Source organism: Lolium perenne, chromosome 1 (genome assembly GCF_019359855.2).
Source record: "Lolium perenne isolate Kyuss_39 chromosome 1, Kyuss_2.0, whole genome shotgun sequence".
NCBI lineage: Eukaryota > Viridiplantae > Streptophyta > Magnoliopsida > Poales > Poaceae > Lolium > Lolium perenne.
In genome coordinates this window covers 61,406,764-61,427,327 of record NC_067244.2, presented here as the reverse complement: position 1 = coordinate 61,427,327, position 20,564 = coordinate 61,406,764, and positions in this window count along the sequence as shown.

Below are 20,564 nucleotides of genomic sequence, written 5' to 3'. Positions count from 1 at the left end.
ATGCCCAAGAGGCAATAATAAAATGGTTATTATAATATATCTTTGTGTTTATGATAATGTTTACATACCATGCTATAATTGTATTAACCGAAACATTGATACATGTGTGTTATGTAAACAAACAAATGAGTCCCTAGTAAGCCTCTTAACTAGCTTGTTGATTAATAGATGATTAGTTTCATAATCATGAACATTGGATGTTATTAATAACAAGGTTATATCATTATATGAATGATGTAATGGACACACCCAATTAAGCGTAGCATAAGATCACGTCATTAAGTTATTTGCTATTAGCTTTCGATACATAGTTACCTAGTCCTTATGACCATGAGATCATGTAAATCACTTATACCGGAAAGGTACTTTGATTACATCAAACGCCACTGCGTAAATGGGTGGTTATAAAGGTGGGATTAAGTATCCGGAAAGTATGAGTTGAGGCATATGGATCAACAGTGGGATTTGTCCATCCCGATGACGGATAGATATACTCTGGGCCCTCTCGGTGGAATGTTGTCTAATGTCTTGCAAGCATATGAATAAGTTCATAAGAGACCACATACCACGATACGAGTAAAGAGTACTTGTCAGGAGACGAGGTTGAACAAGGTATAGAGTGATACCGATGATCAAACCTCGGACAAGTAAAATATCGCGTGACAAAGGGAATTGGTATCGTATGTGAATGGTTCATTCGATCACTAAGTCATCGTTGAATATGTGGGAGCCATTATGGATCTCCAGATCCCGCTATTGGTTATTGGTCGGAGTGAGTACTCAACCATGTCCGCATAGTTCGCGAACCGTAGGGTGACACACTTAAAGTTGGATGTTGAAATGGTAGAACTTGAATATGGAATGGAGTTCGAATATTTGTTCGGAGTCCCGGATGAGATCCCGGACATCACGAGGAGTTCCGGAATGGTCCGGAGAATAAGATTCATACATAGGATGTCATTTTATGTGTTAGAAAATGATCCGGAAGGTTCTATGGAAGGTTCTAGAAGGTTCTAGAAAAGTCAGGAAGAAACCAGTAAGGAAGGCGGAGTCCCGGAGGGACTCCACCTCCCATGGCCGGCCAACCCTAAGGGGGAGGAGTCCCAAGTGGACTCCCCAAAGGGGGCCGGCCACCCCCCCCCCCCACATGGAAGGGGGGAATCCCACCCCAAGTGGGATTCCCACCTTGGGTAGGTTTCCCTATCACATGGAAGGTTTTGGGTTCGGGTCTTATTCGGAGACTTGTAGTCCAACACTTGGGGCTTCCACCTATATAATGAGGGGCCAAGGGGAGGGGGCCGGCCACCCAAAACACCGCAAGGTGGCCGCACCCCTAGATGGCCGGCGCCCCCCTCTCCCCAAACCCTAGCCGCCCCACTCCTCCTTCTTCCCCGCACGCTTAGCGAAGCTCCGCCGGGATTCTCCATCACCACCGACACCACGCCGTCGTGCTGTCGGATTCAAGAGGAGCTACTACTTCCGCTGCCCGCTGGAACGGGGAGGTGGACGTCGTCTTCATCAACAACTGAACGTGTGACCGAGTACGGAGGTGCTGCCCGTTCGTGGCGCCGTGATCAAGATCTTCTACGCGCTTTTGCAAGCGGCAAGTGAACGTCTACCGCAGCAACAAGAGCCTCATCTTGTAGGCTTTGGAATCTCTTCAAGGGTGAGACTCGATAATCCCCTCGTTGCTACCATCTTCTAGATTGCATCTTGGCTTGGATTTCGTGTTCGCGGTAGGAAAATTTTTGTTTTCTATGCTACGTTATCCTACAAAACTCTCCCGGTGTTGATTTCTACTTGTTATTGATGCTATTGAGTGAAACCATTGAACCAAGGTTTATGTTCAGATTGTTATTCATCATCATATCACCTCTGATCATGTTCCATATGATGTCTCGTGAGTAGTTCGTTTAGTTCTTGAGGACATGGGTGAAGTCTAAATGTTAGTAGTGAATTATGGTTGAGTAATATTCAATGTTATGATATTTAAGTTGTGGTGTTATTCTTCTAGTGGTGTCGTGTGAACGTCGACTACACGACACTTCACCTTTATGGGCCTAGGGGAATGCATCTTGTACTCGTTTGCCAATTGCGTTGTTGCCGGAGTGACAGAAACCTGAGCCCCCGTTGGTATATCGATGCAGGAGGGATAGCAGGATCTCAGAGTTTAAGGTTGTGGTTAGATTTATCTTAATTACTTTCTTGTAGTTGCGGATTCTTGCAAGGGGTATAATCACAAGTATGTATTAGTCCTAGGAAGGGCGGTACATTAGCATAGGTTCACCCACACAACACTTATCAAAACAATGAAGATTAATTAGCCGTATGTAGCGAAAGCACTAGACTAAAATCCCGTGTGTCCTCGAGAACGTTTGGTCATTATAAGTAAACAAACCGGCTTGTCCTTTGTGCTAAAAAGGATTGGGCCACTCGCTGCAATTATTACTCTCGCACTTTACTTACTCGTACTTTATTCATCTGTTACATCAAAACCCCCTGAATACTTGTCTGTGAGCATTTACAGTGAATCCTTCATCGAAACTGCTTGTCAACACCTTCTGCTCCTCGTTGGGATCGACATTCTTACTTATCAAAGATACTATGATACACCCCCTATACTTGTGGGTCATCAAGACTATTTTCTGGCGCTGTTGCCGGGGAGTGAAGCGCTATTGGTAAGTGGAATTGGTAAGGGAAATTTCTACTGTTTGTGCTGATTTTATTTCTGCCTGCTGCTATAATTCATTATGGAGATATCTTCTCTTGAGTGTTTATTTGGGAAATCTACTACTACTGCAAAGGTAGTGGATGAGGCGCCAGGTAAGGAAGAAATACCATACAAAATACCTATGAAAATTATTGAACGTGTAGTGGGTAACCGTTATACAGGGGATGGAACTGTCCACCCTGGAGATCATTTACTGTTCTTACATGAATTATGCGGTTTATTCAAGTGTGCAGGTATTGCTATGGATGAAGTGAGGAAGAAACTATTCTCTATATCGCTGTCTTGTAAAGCGGCGCATTGGTATAAATTACTGGATAATGGGGATTCTCTTGAATGGAATGATATTGTGCCCCGGTTTTATTCTAAGTTCTATCCTCCAAGTGAGATTCACAAAGATCGGAATCGCATATATAATTTTTGGCCTCATGAAGGAGAGAGTATTGCCCAAGCATGGGGGAGATTGAAGTCTTTAATGCTCAAATGCCCCATTCATGAGCTTCCTGGTAATATTATTATTGATAATTTCTATGCAAGACTTTCTTTTCAAGACAAGACCTTGCTGGATACTTCTTGTTCTGGATCATTTACACGCAACAAGGAAGAGTTTAAAAGGGACCTTCTTAATCGGATCCAAGAAAATACTGAAGGATGGGAGAACGATAAGGATAGAGAATCAGGTATAAATTATGATTATAAATGCATTGAAGCTTTTATGGATACTGATAAATTTCGTAATATGAGTGCTACTTATGGTCTTGATTCTCAAGTTGCTGCAAATCTCTATAAAGCTTTTGCTTCTCATTATGAATTGCCTAAGAAGAACTTTGATAAGTATCATGAACCGTATAAAGATAAAATTGATCATCTATAAATAAATGTGTTGTAGTGGAAACTGTTGATCATGTTATTCCTGAAGCTTATATTGAAAAAACTCCTTTCCCTGCTAAAATGAAGGAGTACTCTATTATAAATAGTGCGGTTCATAAAAGTGAAAAGAAACCTATAGAACCTGAAGAACAAATAAAAGTTGAACCTGCTGTTGCAATTATTAAAGATCTTGTGACTGAAAATGTGGAGGATGGTTGTTGGGGGGATTACCCCCGGTATGCCAAAGGCATGCCAAACCGGATGGTTCGAGCCATCAAGATACCGGTTTAATATTTTTACCGGAACACAAAGGTAAGATTTTGGGCTAAGTGAAGCTAAGCCGGTATCCCCAAGGGGGTATGCCGGAACCCGGTAAGGAAGATACCGGAGAGAAGGGCCTGTCGGCGGGACTGGTCAAAGATTCTCTTCAGAGCAAGAAGACAAGGATGAGCTAAGCAAAGCGGCTTTAATCGGAGCCCTGGCGCCAAAGAGAGAGATGACGCTGAAAGAAACCGGAGGACGTCAGCGTCCCTGATTAAAGAAGACTCCGGCGTCATCTATGATTAAAGTAGCTTTGTAAAGTAGTTTGTCTAGTCAAAGATGCCATTAGGGTTTCTTGTTCTGTAAGCCACCCTCTCCCCTATATAAGGAGAGGGGGTACTGCCTCATACAGGCGCGTGTCCACAGAGGAGATTAGACGATAGAACTTGTACCCAAAAAACCTGTAATCGTGTTGAGATCAATGAAGCAAGCGATCTAGTAAAGAGTTCTTCCTCTTGTCTCTCTTCTTGCATACCGGCCTTTGGTTGTGTTCTTGAGGAAAGCATCCGGAAGTTCATCCCATCTAGTCGCAAACCCTCCCCCGAATCCTCTAGCGTCCATTCGGCCCCAATCTAAGCCATCCTATGGCATCTGTCTGTTCACCACGACGACAGTTGGCGCCCACCGTGGGGCAGGAAGTGGCGCTTGCAGGAGTTCACATTCGGGCGGGCATCCTTGAGGTCGCCGGCGAGCGTACGGTGTCCGCGCTCGTGCAGCGCATCTAAGACATGGACTTCATCAACGACAACGCAGGCTGCTTCGCCAACGGCGGCATCTTCCCCAAGAACAGCCGCACCATCGAGTTCGGCAGCCACCGCGTCTACTTCGGCACCGTCCCTGTGCGCCAGCGCCTCTCGCCGGTGCTGGTGGCACCGGACCCGCCAAGGTGGCTCTGTGCTGGCCGCACCGCTGGCAGCGTCGAGGTAATGATGACTGGCGTGGTTGGTGCAGGAAAAGAAGCTGTGGATGAAGGTGCTGGTCGTGCGGTTTCGACCCGTGCGGCCAAGCCACCGCTGGAGCGCGACGCTGGCGCTGCGGGAGCATCTTCCGCACCACCGGCAACACCGCTCCAAGCGGCGATGAACGTCCTCGCCACCCCCATCGCGCAGAACATCGACCCGGCAGCGGCTCAGGCGGAGCTGGAGGCGCAGCGCCAGAAGGTGCTCGAGAGCGGCAAGGACATCGTCCGGGCGCAGCGCGAGCTGAACCTAACCCGTCGTGAGTATAACGCTGCCCATGGCTTTGCTTCTGTAAGCGCTCATGCTGCTAGGATACCGGAGAACCGGCTAAAAGCTCGCAACCTAGATCAGGATTTGCGCAAAGAAGTTCTTGCCGGCAAAAGTACCTCTGCATCTGTTAGCATCGTGGAAAAACCTAAGTACAGTAGCCCGGATAAAACTATAAAAGCTGCTAAAGCTGCAGTAGAGCTATGTGAATCGCTTTCCGGAGATGCTTTGGCAAAACAGCAAGAGCGTGTTAGAGAGCTGCTGGAAACTATTGAGCAGTAGAATGCTGAGCAACTGGCTAAGCTGAACAAGGCCGCGGCCTCAAAGTCCGCGCGTTCAACAAAGAATGCCAGAAGCAAGTCCCATGGGCAGGCATCGTCCCCCCATCCGGACAGAAGAAGAGAAAAAGAGATGAACGCACAGCAGATGACTGTGTACGATCCGGTTCTTGCCGGAAAACAACAAGCCGGGCAACATGATGCCGGTAGAAAAAGCCAAGGGGCAGGTCGATGCTACGCCAGAGGAGGCTATGCCGGAAACAATCATGCCGGTAGATATGAAACCGGGCAAAATTATCGAGCTGCAAGGGCAGCGTATGAGGAGATGCCGCCACCAAGGTACCGGCAGGCAAGAGCCGCGGAACCGGAAAGATACGGAGAGGGAGATTCCGAAGTAGAACGAACAAGAGTCTACCGGAACCCCTTGGGGGATCGCCTGGGGGAAAGATGTTTGCCAGACCAGGATTCGAGGCACAGGCTGGATAGAGTACATCTTTCCGAAATGATCGAGTCTGAGGGTCCTCCTGGCCCAAAATGTTTTGGCCCACGGATCATGGGAGAAGAGCCACCGGTACGCAATTTCCAGCTGCCCCGAGACACTAAAACGTATGATGGCACGACCAAGCCGGAAGATTGGCTGGCGGATTATGTCACAGCTGTTTATGTAGCTGGTGGTGGAGTAAACCGGCGTTGGGCGGTGAGAATCATACCGTCCTACCTGGTAGGCCCTGCACGGATTTGGCTTAACAACTTGCCGGCAGGAAGCATTAACGGATGGCTGGACTTTGAGGAAGCCTTCGTGAACAACTTCAGTAGCACTTACAAGAGGCCAAACCGGCCCCAACAGCTCGCTTTATGCCAGCAACGTGCCGGTGAGACAGACAGGGATTATCTTACCCGATGGAACTCAACAAGAAACACGTGTGAAGGAGTGATTGAAGCACAAGCAATTGCTTGGTTCAGTCAAGGATGCCGGAGAGGGTCACCGCTGTGGCAAAAGCTGCAGAGAAGCATGCCAGCAACCTTGGCAGAGATGATACGCGTGGCGGATAGCTATGCATTGGGAGACCCATTGCAACCAGCAGTACAAGCTGAGCCGGAGCAGCGACAGGAACAATACCGGGACAACCGGAACAACAAGAGAAGGGAAGATTTCCCAGATCGAAGGTACGCTCCGCAGCACGTTGCTGCCGTGCAAGAAAATTATGATGCCGGCGGCAGCCAAAGGCAAAAAACCGGATCGCAGCCATGGGCGGGTCCAAAAAAGCAGTGGGTCGAAAAGAAACCCTGGGGCCAGAAAAAGAATTGGCAGGAACCCGTAAAATACACCATGGAAGCCGCCATGGATCAACCTTGCCGGTGGCACACGCCAAACCCGGATCACCCGTCAAATCACTTGACGAAGGATTGTTCTTGGACCAAGTACTTGATGCAAAAAGGAGCGGTAAAGGACGCGCAAGCACAAGGGTGCTCAACAGTGTTGCCACCGACACAAGATATGCTGCGTCAGCAACAACTACCACCACCGCCACCGCTCACCGGAGCAAATGCTTTACCGGTACAGCATCAGCCAAATAGGCAACAATACCAGCAAGTTAACCGGGTGGAGCAAAACGATGATCAACCACCTCCACCGGCACCTTTAGGCCGGAATGTTTACGAGGGCCCGCATCTGTGCTGTGTAGTCTTTGTCACTGAGCCGACAGACAGGCAAAGTGTGCATCGCCGCTCCATGGAGGTAAACGCCGTGATGCCGGCAGTTCCCAGATACATGCTGTGGTCAGATCAGGAAATTACCTGGTCATTTAAGGATCACCCCAAAATCATGCCGAATCCGGGTGGATACGCTCTTGTCGTGGACCCAATCATGAAAGGGCCGCAAACCCGAGTAAAATTCAGCAAGGTGCTGATAGACAACGGCAGCAGCATAAACATCATGTACAAGCATACCATGCATACGCTGGGCATAACAGAAAACATGCTTCAGCCAACGCGTACAACGTTCCACGGAATCGTTCCGGGCTTGTCCTGTGTTCCGGTAGGAAAAGTTCGGGTGGACGTAGCGTTTGGAGGACGTGACAATTGCCGGGTTGAAAATGTTGAGTTTGAGGTGGTGGACCTAGACAGTCCTTACCATGCATTGCTGGGAAGACCAGCGTTGGCAGCTTTCATGGCTACGACTCATACAGCTTACCTCAAGATGAAGATGCCGGCACCTCGTGGACCCTTAACTGTGGTGGGAAACTATAAGGTCTCACTGGAAACTGCATCTGCCGGATCAAACCTAGCGGAATCGCTGGTGATCACGGAGGAAAAAAGAAGAATGCAAACCGCGGTTGCGCTGGCTCAGTCCTCACAATTGAGTTTAGCGGCAATGAGTGGAAGCTTGGGCTCGCCGGCATTCAAGCCGACAAATGAAACAAAGGACATTGTGCTGGATCCGGCTTACCCAGAGCGCACCGTTCGCATCGGTGCCGGACTCGATCAAGCATAGGAAAACGCGCTCGTCAGCTTCCTCCATGAGAATCGGAATATCTTTGCCTGGTCAACTGATGACTTGGTGGGTGTTCCGAGGGAGCTGGCTGAGCACTCTTTAAATGTCCGAAAAGACGCCAAGCCGGTGCGGCAACCCTTGCGCCGGTTCGCTGAAGATAGGAGGAAGATTATTGGAGAAGAAGTGACTAAACTGCTCGTTGCCGGGTTCATTGTGGAGGTCACGCACACAGAGTGGCTGGCCAATCCGGTAATGGTTGAAAAGAAAAAAGATGAGAACTTGGAGGCAAAAGCTCCAAAGGTATGGCGCATGTGCATCGACTACACCAACCTAAACAAGGCTTGCCCAAGAGATCCATTCCCTTTGCCACGGATCGATCAAGTGATTGATTCAACTGCTGGGTGTGAGTTATTGTCCTTTCTGGATGCGTATTCCGGTTTCCACCAAATTCCCTTGAAAAAGGAAGATCAAATAAAAACTGCGTTCATTACCCCGCATGGGGCTTATTGCTATGTCACTATGCCCTTTGGTTTGCGCAACGCTGGTGCAACGTACCAGCGCTGTATGCAAAAATGCTTGTTTGATCAAATCGAAAAGAATGTGCAAGTCTATGTAGACGACATTGTGATAAAAACTAAGGTAAAGAACACCTTAATCGATGACATCCGGCAAACATTCGATAACCTAAGACGGTTCCGGATGAAGCTTAATCCGGCAAAATGCACTTTCGGTGTCCCTGCCGGCAAGTTGCTCGGTTTCCTTGTGTCAAGCCGGGGCATTGAAGTCAATCCGGTAAAAATCCGGGCAATAGAAAGAATGACTATCCCACGAGAACTAAAGGATGTGCAAAAATTTACCGGAAGCTTGGCATCGCTAAGCCGGTTCATAAGCAGGCTAGGAGAGAAAGCTTTGCCATTATACGCTCTAATGAAAAAATCCGATACGTTCGTCTGGACCCCTCAGGCAGACGCGGCGTTTAAAGAGCTAAAAACCATGCTTGCAACGGCCCCAATATTGGCCTCGCCCTTAGAAAGGGAACCCATGTTGCTTTACATAGCAGCAACAAACCGGGTGGTTAGTGTTGTAGTTGTGGTAGAACGAGAAGAGGAAGGAAAAACCGTGCAGAGGCCGGTATACTACCTGAGCGAGGTGCTCTCCCTCTCAAAACAAAACTACCCTCACTTCCAAAAGATGACTTATGGCGTGTACATGGCCGCCACAAAACTCAAGCATTACTTTGAAGAACACCCTATGAAGGTGGTGAGCGAAGCACCAATCTCCGATATCATGTGCAACAAGGACGCTAGCGGAAGGATTGCAAAGTGGGCAATTCAGATATCACCATATGTACCAGCGTACAAAAGAAGAGATGCCATAAAATCACAGGCTTTGGCTGATTTCCTCATCGATTGGGCGGAGATGCAATACAAACCGCCAGATCAGAGGATAGAATACTGGAAAATGCACTTTGATGGATCCAAACTCAAAGAGGGTCTAGGTGCTGGTGTGGTGCTTACCTCGCCAAAAGGAGATCACCTCCGGTATGTTTTGCAAGTGCATTTCAGGGCATCGAATAATGTCGCTGAATATGAGGCCTTGATCCATGGATTAAAGGTCGCAAAAGAAATCGGTGCGCACCGGATCATTTGTTATGGAGATTCAGATCTTGTGGTACAACAGTGTTCCGGGGATTGGGATGCAAAAGACGCCAACATGGCCTCGTACAGGTTTCACGTGCAAAAGATTGCCGGATTCTTCGAAGGGTGTGAGTTTCACCATGTGCCGCGCGCAGAAAATGAAGCCGCGGATGCTTTGTCCAAGCTGGGCTCATCCAGGCAAGAAATTCCTCCCGGAATAGCTTTAGCTCACTTAAGAGTACCATCGATCAAACCAAGCCCGGAATCGGAATCAATTTTCATACCGGAATCGCATGTAGTACCCATGGATATCGATGAAGGAAACTCGGGGACTGCTCCGGAAGCTCGGGGACTGCTCCCGCAAGCTCGGGGACTGCTGCAACCATACCGGAAGAAACGATGCTGGTAGATAGCATGGAGATAGATGCACCGGTGTTTTTGGTTCGAGAGACACCGTCGTGGGTTGAACCTATTAAGGAATTCCTGATCAACGGCACCTTGCCGGATGACGAAAATGAATCAAGGAGAATCCAAAGAAGGTCCAAAGCATATACATTCATCAATGGTGAGGTGTACAAGAGAAGCGTTACCGGTGTCCTTCAAAGATGTGTGGAACCGAAAGAAGGGAAAGAAATGCTTGAGGAGATTCACCAAGGAGAATGTGGCCATCATGCTTCATCAAGGGCGCTGGTAGCAAAAGTATTCCGGCATGGGTTTTATTGGCCCACTGCTTTGGAAAACGCTGAGGATTTAGTAAGAAAATGCAACGGGTGCCAGAGGTACGCCAAGCAAAATCATACCCCAGCGTCCGGGTTAAAAACAATACCATTAACATGGCCGTTTGCCGTTTGGTGCCTCGATATGGTTGGCCCATTCAAAACTGCAAGGAGCAGCATGACTCACATCTTGGTTATGGTGGATAAATTCACCAAATGGCTAGAAGTGAAACCTATCGCAAAACGTGATGGGCATACAGCGGTGAAGTTCTTGAAAGATGTCATTTTGCGGTATGGATACCCGCACAGCATCATCACTGACAATGGAACCAACTTTGCTCAAGGTGAGTTCAAAAGGTTTTGTGAGGACAACAACATCCGGTTGGATTTGTGCTCAGTGGCACACCCACAAGGCAATGGCCAAGTGGAAAGAATGAATGCTTTGGTACTTTCCGGTATCAAACCAAGGCTCGTTGATGCGGTGGAAAAGTCACCGGGATGTTGGCTCGATGAGCTACCATCAGTACTGTGGAGTATAAGAACAACTCCAAACCGGTCTACCGGATACACTCCATTCTTCATGGTTTATGGAGCAGAAGCGGTCATACCAACTGACATCATTCATGATTCACCAAGAGTACAACTCTATACCGAAGAAGAGGTCAAAGAGGCCAGAGAAAATGATGTGGACTTGCTAGAAGAAGCAAGAGAGCTGGCTTTGGCAAGAACAGCCATTTACCAGCAAAACCTTAGGCGCTATCATAGCCGGAAGGTTAACCAGAGAGTTTTCCGGCAAGGAGATCTGGTGCTACGCCTAGTGCAGCGCACTGAAGGCCGGCATAAGCTCTCACCACCATGGGAAGGTCCCTTCATTGTAAGCAAAGTGCTTCACAATGATGCATACTACTTGATCGATGCACAGGAGTGGAAAAAAGGAAAGGCGGACAGGTCCGGAGAGGAGAGCAAGCGTCCATGGAACGTAGCTCTGTTGCGTCCTTTCTACTCTTGAAGTTGTGGAGTAAGAAGTTCCTTTTTGTACCTTACATGCTATGAATAAAAGATGTCGGAACCTCAAATGAATCTCGGGGACTACCCCAACCTAAGTTGCATGCAACATGTTTATTTTTTCAGTTCACCGGTTGCTTGGTGAACATTTTTTCTTTTCGGTTTAGTAGCGTGCTAAACCTACCGGAGTCTTCGACTCTGCTGCTGTCCGCAAACCGGCTTCATGGCAAGCAAGATAAACCGGTAGCAACTAAGCACGCGAACCGCGAAGAGAGAGAGTGGGAACAAACAATCCGGAAAAATTTAACTAACCCCGGCTAAACTGGTTTTTTGCAAAATTTCGAAGTTATTTCTAAGTTCAAGAAAATTCTTGTTTGGTGAAAGAACCTTGTGCTCATACGCCAAAGAACGCCCAGAGAAGGCAGGCAGAGCCAAGGCAAAAGAGCCAAGTGTGCATCGAATTGGATGCGGAAACAATTTGGAAATCTTTGCAGTGCAGGATAAAAGCAAAACCAAAAGCAGATATGCTAAGGCAAACTTAAGATAATTAACTACCGGTATAACTTACCGGCATAAACTGTTGTACGGCAACCAAAAGAGAACTTAGAGTTTTACATCTTAAACCCCGGCATACCGGGGTAGAATTTAACGAGGCATTGTTTTGAGTCAAACAGGACAACCAGATATTTCACAGGCAAACATTGAACAGTAGGGGTCAGGCAGCGGGGGCTTCTGGAGGAACATCGCCAGCACCAGCATCGCCCAGAGGCTCCTCCTCGGCTTCATCCTCCTCCTCGTAGAGATAATCTTGGACGTCAGGAGGGGGAGGGATGAAGGTGCGCATATCGGCGTACTCCACGATGTGGTACGCGCGATCCTGCCGCTTAGCGGTAAGAATCGGGTCCAGATCGGTTTCCGCGCCTTCGCGCACTCCGGTGAGGGCATCCAAGTTCAGCTCCGGATACCATGAGCAAGCGATGCGGAGGGCAGAGTCTGCTCCAGCGCGGGCAGCAGAGCACTGCCACTCGCGGATCCTCTTGCCGGCGCCCTTAAGGCGGTCGCTGATCAGTGAGAAAGTATCCGGCACCTCCTCGCCAGGCCACAGAGTCCTGAAGAGCTGGGTAGCTACATCAGGAATGTCAGACATGTTGCGATCTATGGCGCGCATATGAGACACCCGCGCGCTCAGCGCGACCAGATGGTCATAGGGGGTCCATGGCGCGCCAAGATTCTCTTGGCCCTGGGCAGTGCGGCGCTCGTCAACCTTCTTGACAGCAAACCTCTGAGAGTCCGGGAAGAGGCCTGTGCAAAGAAAGAAAAAGGCTAAGGAAAGGAGTCCGGAAGAAAAGGCAATCGGAAGGAAAGATAACGAAAAGAAAATGCGATCGGAAGAAAAAAAGGCTTGTGGGCAGTAGTCAGAAAGTGCAAAAGGAAAGGACTTACGGTAGGCATGTGTGTCAGTTTGCAAGACCAGCCGGTTGCACTCCTTCTGCTCCGCCTCCAGCTGTGCAGCTTTTTCCTCGGCACCCTTCCGGGCTTTGGCCAGCTCCTCCAGCTCAGCTAGCAACACCATGTTGGCGTTGCCGGCATCTTCAAGAGCCTCATCCATCTTGGCCGCTGCATCAGCTTCAGCAGCTTTGAGAGCCTTGGCATGATCAAGCCCCAGTTGGATGAACTGGGACTTGAGCTCCTGGTAGCTGGTCTTTTGGGCGCTCAGCTCCTCCTGATGCTGCCGGATGAGCTGGTCCTTCTCCCCTGAAACCCGGAAAAGAGGATGTTAACAAAATTGTGCTGGTTAAGATGAAAAGAAAACCAAGCTAACAGGAAAGAGGAAAAATTGTACGTTGGGCGGCGGCGAGCTGCTCCTTGAGAGCATCAATGGAAGCTTCCGGGATCACTGTTAAGCAAAAATTATAAATGTTAGGAGGAAAAAAGGTTTCCGGTAAGAAAATGCCGGTGGTACAAAAACTTACCTTGGCACTTATCATGTGCCTCAGCGAGGTCCCGATGTTCCCATAGAAGCTCCTCAAAGAGGGCCTTCCGAGCATCAGCCGTGAGCTATTCAAGAAAAAGAGATTAGCTAAGTTTTGCGCTAAGGACAAGGTTCTTAACCCGAAACTCGGGGACTGGCAGTGCTAGTTTCGCGCGTTTTAAGCTAAGTTTCGCGCTAAGAACAAGGTTCCTAACCCGAAACTCGGGGACTGGCAGTGCTAGTTTCGCGCGTTTTAAGCTAAGTTTCGCGCTGAGAACAAAATTCTTAACTCGAAGCTCGGGGACTGGCAGTACCGGTTTCATGCTAAGTTTTTAGGTTAAAGTTTTGTGCTAAAAGCTGCGCTCTCACCACGAAACTCGGGGACTGGGAAGATAGACAAGAGAGGAACCGGCATGAAACTAAAGAAAAGATAGAAAAAATCTGGAAGCAAGGAAACCGGTAAAAGTTGAAAAGAGTTAGTAAAGCGTACCATCAAGTTGTTCGTGGCATCATACCACGCGCTGTCGAGCTCCTTCACGGCGCAGCGAAGCCGCATGAAGTGCTCCTCGGAAGACCGGTCCCCAACGGGGTCAGGTGCCGGCAGCCTGTCCTTGCCCATACCGCGGGTCACCGGAGTCATATCTGCGGCGTTCCACTTCTGGGCGTAGGGCAGCAGATGCCCCAGCTCCCAGCCCCCGCGCTGGAACTCAGTGATACGGCCAAGCAGGCCGGTGGCCTTCTTGCTAGCAGCACTGGCGGCCTTGGAGACGTGCAGCACCAGGGGCTGCTGGCCGCCGGAAGGGGCGTTGGAGGCCGTCGCCTTCCCCTTGATAAGCTTGGAGATCTTGGGCGGCGGCGCAGTTGGAGCAGCCCCGGAGGGCTTGATGCGAGGAGCATCTGGCGGAGGCATTAAAATGGTTCGTGGAGAAGGGGGAGCGCTAGGCGCGTCACCCAGGTTGGAACTTTCCGGCGCGGAAGTTGTCTTCTTTTCAAGGACGGGAGGAGCCGAAGGCTCCGCCCGCCCGGCAGCTTCTTCCTCGGCGCCGATGTTGCTGGCGCCGGTATCCTGTTTCTCTGGAAGGAAGGAAAGATCCTCCTCCGTGCGGTGTTCTGGCGATGTAAGGGCCGCACGCCCCAAACTTGTTGTGCCCCCCGAAGGGGAGGCAGAGATGTTACCGGCACCAGATGGTGCCGGGCTTGAGCGAGGAGGAGGGGTTGAGGTCCTTGCGGAACCTTCAGAGCCCGCTGGCCCTGAGCCAAGCTTGAGTGCAGGGCTGAGAAAAAGAAAGAAAAACAGTTGGAGAAAAGCAACCGGAAAAAGAACTTGGCAAAAAGAGGCAAGCAAGAAAACAAGAAACTTACCCGGATGCAGTCGGCATCTGCTTGCGCCTGTAGCGACGCATGCCCACTTCCTTCTCCCCCAAGGACTCAGTCCGGAAGCGCTTGGAGGGAGGGGCCTGACTGGAACCGGCATCAGATGCCGGCAGCTTGTTCTTTTGGCCCTGGGCCATGAGTTTGTCCACAAACTCGGAGCCGGCCTCGGCGCGCAAGGGCGGCACGCGCTCGTGGACCTATGAGTTAAAAATGGCTAAGAAGCGATTCGCGAGAAAGCAACAATGAAAAAAGAAGAAGAAACCGAAAAAGGAAAGTACCTCAAGCATGGTCAGATCATCCGAAGAACCGGTTGGCTCCGGCGGAGACCTGCCAAGGCGCGAGGCGGGGGTCTTGCCCATCTTCAGATCTTTCCAAAAAATATAGGGATCTGGGTCGACGGAGTCAAGGGCGCGCTTCACGCAGATCCCACGCCGCTCTGCTTGAATGAGGGGGAAGCGGTCCTTGGCCTGAAACACGAAAAAAGAAGGTTAACAAGAGCAAAAAGTTACCGGCAAAACCGACTCTAATTGCGTAATCTCTTACTTCTTGGGTCGGAGGGTTAGTAGTGCTGAGGGGAAGGAGGCCCCATTCCCAGTCAAACGGCATGGCAGTTTGGCAGATCTGCTTAGCCTTGCAGACGACGTCTTTCTTGCTAAGCGGACGGCCTGTGATCTTGGTGGGATCGCCAGGACCGTACATTTCGCTCATCCTATGCATCCGGCGCTTGAGAGGAAGCACCCGGCGCGAAATAAAAGTGCGGATGATATCATCCGAGCATATGTTGGTCTCCTTCTTCAAAGAGGCCATGAAGCGTACCACCCGGTTGGTTTCGATATGATCCGTCTTCGGGTTATAACTCCAGTTGGCTCTACTGGGAGGCCCCACCTTGAACGGCGGAAGATCAATGAGATTTGCGCGGCCGTTGTTCTTCACGTAGAAGAAAGTTCCTTGCCAGGCGCGACAGGACTCGAGGCCAGTAAACTTAAAGAAAGGGCTCCCCTGGCGGGAGCCAACTATGCAAGACCCGCACTCCACGGGCGGCTTGGGCTTAGGAATTTCCTTGCCCTGAATGGAATTAATCCACAGAGAAAAGAAGCGGGCAAACGTCTCACGAGTGGGACGAATGCCGATGTAGGCCTCCATGAAGGTGGCATAGCAGGAAAGGTAAAAGATGGCATTGCCAGGAAGGTGATGAGGTTGGAGTTCATAGAAATCTAAGAACTCCCGGAAAAAAGGCGAGGCAGGAAGGCCAAAGCCACGCTCAAAATGAGCAAGGAAAACAACATGTTCACCGGGCTGGGGCTCCGGTTCAATTTCGTCACCGGGAAGCCGACAGGTTACTCCTTCCGGAATCCTGCGGGACCGGTATAGCCAATCGATCTCGTATTCGGTAACATTGGAGCCCATCCAGGCTCCACGAGTGATGGGGGAAGGCTCTCCGCCGGATGCTTGGCTAGAGCTACTCGATTCTAGGTGGCTACCGGATGCTTGGCTAGAGCTACCGGATTCTAGATGGCCACCGGATTCTTGGCGGCTACCGGATCCCTGCTGGTTGCCGGAATCGGTATCCATCGGATCTGGAGCCGTAGATCCATCGGAAGGTGGTCTACGCCGGCTACCGGAGGAGGAAGAAGAAGAAGCAGAGGAAGATTCCTCGCCAGACATTGGTTTGGAGGCGAAAAAACAGAAATCCCACAGTTGAACCCCGCGCGAAGATCTACGAGTAAGAAGAAAATCAAATAAAAAGAGGAAATAAGAACACTATCGACCCAAGATCTAGAAAACAAGCAAATGGCAAGCAAAGTGAGATTGGCACTAACCTCGAGCGGCGCAGTCGCTGGGGAAGACGTTCGCCGGCGAAGGAGCGGACCTACTGTCGCCGACGAGCACCGTCGACGGCGAAGCGGAGAAGGACGCGAAGAAGCAAGAATGCTGCAGGCGCGACGGAGGTGCTGCGGAAGATTTCCGCATGGCGAGGTCCGGCGGAAACGCGGCGTGAGTTCGCCGGCCGACAGAGCTCAAGCGAACGACGGCGGACGAAGAGCGGCGAAGGCGCAGAGGCGAGGAGTACTGTGCGCGAAGGTTGGGGAATGCAAGAAGAGGAAGAAGAAAGGGCAGTTCTCTTTATAAAGAAGAGAGAAGGTGGGCCGAAAACCGCCGGGCCGTGGCGGTTCGCCTCGCGGCCCGCGATGGTTCGCACCACGGGCCGCCACATGGCGAGGAAGTACACGCGAAAAAATAAGAAGCCACACGGAGGCACACACGAGATCCGAAGTGGCTAGTGGGATCCGCAGCGGTGCATTTAATGAATGCGCGGGAGTCGAAGCGAAGTGACATCTGACACTGGCGCGCCAGTTAACAGTGTGCATGTCACTGACAGGCGCGGGGCCCGAGATATTCTCGACTTCGCCGAGGGAAGAGTAAATGCGAATGATACCGGAGAAAAGAGATGCCGGGGGATGCCTTGCCAAGAGAGAAAGGACAAATAAGGGCAAAGATGCCGGATCCAAGTTCGAAGCCGGAGAGATTAAACCGGTATCCTAAAAAGATAAAAACCTGGCATGGTCTGTAGGATAGAATCCGCCAGACTATACCAGCTTCGGGGACTAATGTTGGGGGGATTACCCCCGGTATGCCAAAGGCATGCCAAACCGGATGGTTCGAGCCATCAAGATACCGGTTTAATATTTTTACCGGAACACAAAGGTAAGATTTTGGGCTAAGTGAAGCTAAGCCGGTATCCCCAAGGGGGTATGCCGGAACCCGGTAAAGAAGATACCGGAGAGAAGGGCCTATCGGCGGGACTGGTCAAAGATTCTCTTCAGAGCAAGAAGACAAGGATGAGCTAAGCAAAGCGGCTTTAATCGGAGCCCTAGCGCCAAAGAGAGAGATGACGCTGAAAGAAACCAGAGGACGTCAGCGTCCCTGATTAAAGAAGACTCCGGCGTCATCTATGATTAAAGTAGCTTTGTAAAGTAGTTTGTCCAGTCAAAGATGCCATTAGGGTTTCTTGTTCTGTAAGCCACCCTCTCCCCTATATAAGGAGAGGGGGTACTGCCTCATACAGGCGCGTGTCCACAGAGGAGATTAGACGATAGAACTTGTACCCAAAAAACCTGTAATCGTGTTGAGATCAATGAAGCAAGCGATCTAGTAAAGAGTTCTTCCTCTTGTCTCTCTTCTTGCATACCGGCCTTTGGTTGTGTTCTTGAGGAAAGCATCCGGAAGTTCATCCCATCTAGTCGCAAACCCTCCCCCGAATCCTCTAGCGTCCATTCGGCCCCAATCTAAGCCATCCTATGGCATCTGTCTGTTCACCACAACGACAATGGTCATATTATTTTCTGTGAAGATGCCTCTAATATTGTTTCGCATCCTAATAAGTCTAGGAAAGCTAGTGTTCCTATGCTATCTGTTAGAATTGGTGATCATTGTTATTATGGTTTATGTGATATTGGTGCAAGTATTAGTGCTATTCCTTATGAGCTTTACACGGAGATTATGCACAAAATTGGTTCTTGTGAACTTGAACATATTGATGTGGTTATTCGGCTGGCTAATAGAGAAACTATCTCTCCAATTGGTATTGTTCGAGATGTGGAAGTTCTATGTGGTAAGATTAAATATCCTGCTGACTTTTTGGTACTTGGTTCTGCTGCTAGTAAATATTATCCTATCATTTTTGGTAGACCTTTTTTAAATACGTGTGGAGCTATTATAGATTGCAAGAAAGAGAAATTTTTGACTAAATTTGCTGGTGAATCTTATGAGTTTAACTTCTCTAAATTTACCAAAACTCCTTATAAAGCTGATTTGCCTAATAATGATTTTAAAGTTGAACAGTGTGCATCTATTGCTCTTGCTCCTAGTAATCCTTTGCAGCAACATTTGGAGAATAGTGAGAGTGAAGCTTTTAGGGAAGAAAGAGATGAGCTTGATGAAATTTTCCTTCGTCAACCTATTCTTAAGCATGATTTACCGGTGGAAGATCTGGGTAGAACACCACCACCAAAGGAAGATCCTGTCTTTGATTTAAAACCATTGTCTGATAATCTTAAATATGCTCATATTGATGATAAGAAAATATATTCTGTTATTATTAGTTCTAAGCTTTCAGAGTTTGAAGAAGAAAGGTTATTGGAAATACTGAAGAAACACCGAGGTGCTATTGGCTACACTCTTGATGACTTGAAGGGGATTTCTCCCTCTATTTGCCAACACGCCATTAATATGGAAGATGATGCGAAGCCAGTTGTTGAACCTCAAATCGTCTAATTCCTAAGATGAAGGATGTGGTAAGAAATGAGGTATTAAGACTCCTTGAAGCTGGTATTATATATCCTATTGCTGATAGTAGATGGGTTAGTCCTGTGCATTGTGTTCCTAAGAAAGGAGGAATGACTGTTGTGCCTAATGATAATGATGAGCTCATACCTCAAAGAGTAGTTGTAGGGTATAGAATGTGCATTGATTATCGAAAAGTTAATAAGGTTACTAAGAAAGATCATTACCCTTTGCCTTTTATTGATCAAATGTTAGAAAGGTTATCTAAAAATACTCATTTTTGCTTTCTTGATGATTATTCTGGGTTTTCACAAATTGCTGTTAAAACTAAAGATCAAGAGAAAACCACTTTCACTTGTCCCTATGGAACTTATGCTTATAGGCGTATGCCTTTTGGTTTATGTAATGCTCCTGCTACTTTTCAAAGATGCATGTCTGCTATTTTTCATGGCTTTTGTGAGAGTATTGTAGAGGTATTCATGGACGATTTTTCCGTCTATGGAAATTCTTTTGATAATTGCTTGCGGAACCTTGATAAAGTTTTGCAGAGGTGTGAAGAAACTAACCTTGTTCTTAATTGGGAGAAATGCCACTCTATGGTTAATGAAGGAATTGTATTGGGACATAAAATTTCCGAGAGAGGTATTGAAGTTGATAGAGCTAAAGTTGAAGCCATTGAGAAGATGCCCTATCCTAGGGATGTTAAAGGTATTCGTAGTGTTCTTGGTCATGTTGGGTTTTATAGGAGGTTTATTAAAGACTTCTCTAAGATTTCGAAGCCTCTTACTAATCTTCTTCAAAAAGATGTGCCTTTTGTTTTTGATGATGATTGTAAGGAAGCTTTTGAAACTCTAAAGAAAGCCTTAACAACTGCCCCTATAGTTGAACCTCCTGATTGGAACTTACCATTTGAAATTATGTGTGATGCTAGTGATTTTGCTGTAGGCGCTGTTCTTGGACAGCGAGTAGATAAAAAACTGAATGTTATTCATTATGCTAGTAAAACTCTTGATGCTGCTCAAAGAAATTATGCTACTACTGAAAAGGAATGTTAGCTGTAGTCTTTGCTTGTGATAAGTTTAGATCTTATATCGTTGATTCAAAAGTTACTATTCATACTGATCATGCTGCAATTAGATACCTTATGACAAAGAAAGATGCTAAGCCAAGGCTTATTAGATGGGTACTTCTTTTGCAAGAATTTGATCTGCATATTGTAGATAGGAAAGGTGCTGATAATCCTGTTGCTGATAATTTGTCTAGATTGGAAAATATTGCTTATGATCCTGTCCCTGTTAATGATAGTTTTCCAAATGAACAATTGGCTGTAATAAAGGTGAGTTCGCGAGACAGTCCTTGGTATGCTGATTATGCTAACTTTATTGTTTCCAAGTACTTGCCTCCAACCTTTTCAGCTCAGCAAAGGAGGAAATTCTTTTATGACTTGAGGCATTATTTTTGGGATGACCCACACTTATATAAAGAAGGAGTGGATGGTATTCTGCAAAGATGTGTTCCCGAATATGAGCAACAAGAGATATTGAGTAAATGTCATGGGAGTGCTTATGGAGGACATCACGCCAGAGATAGAACCGCGCAAAAGGTTCTACAATCAGGTTTTTATTGGCCAACTCTCTTCAAAGATGCAAGGAAGTTTAT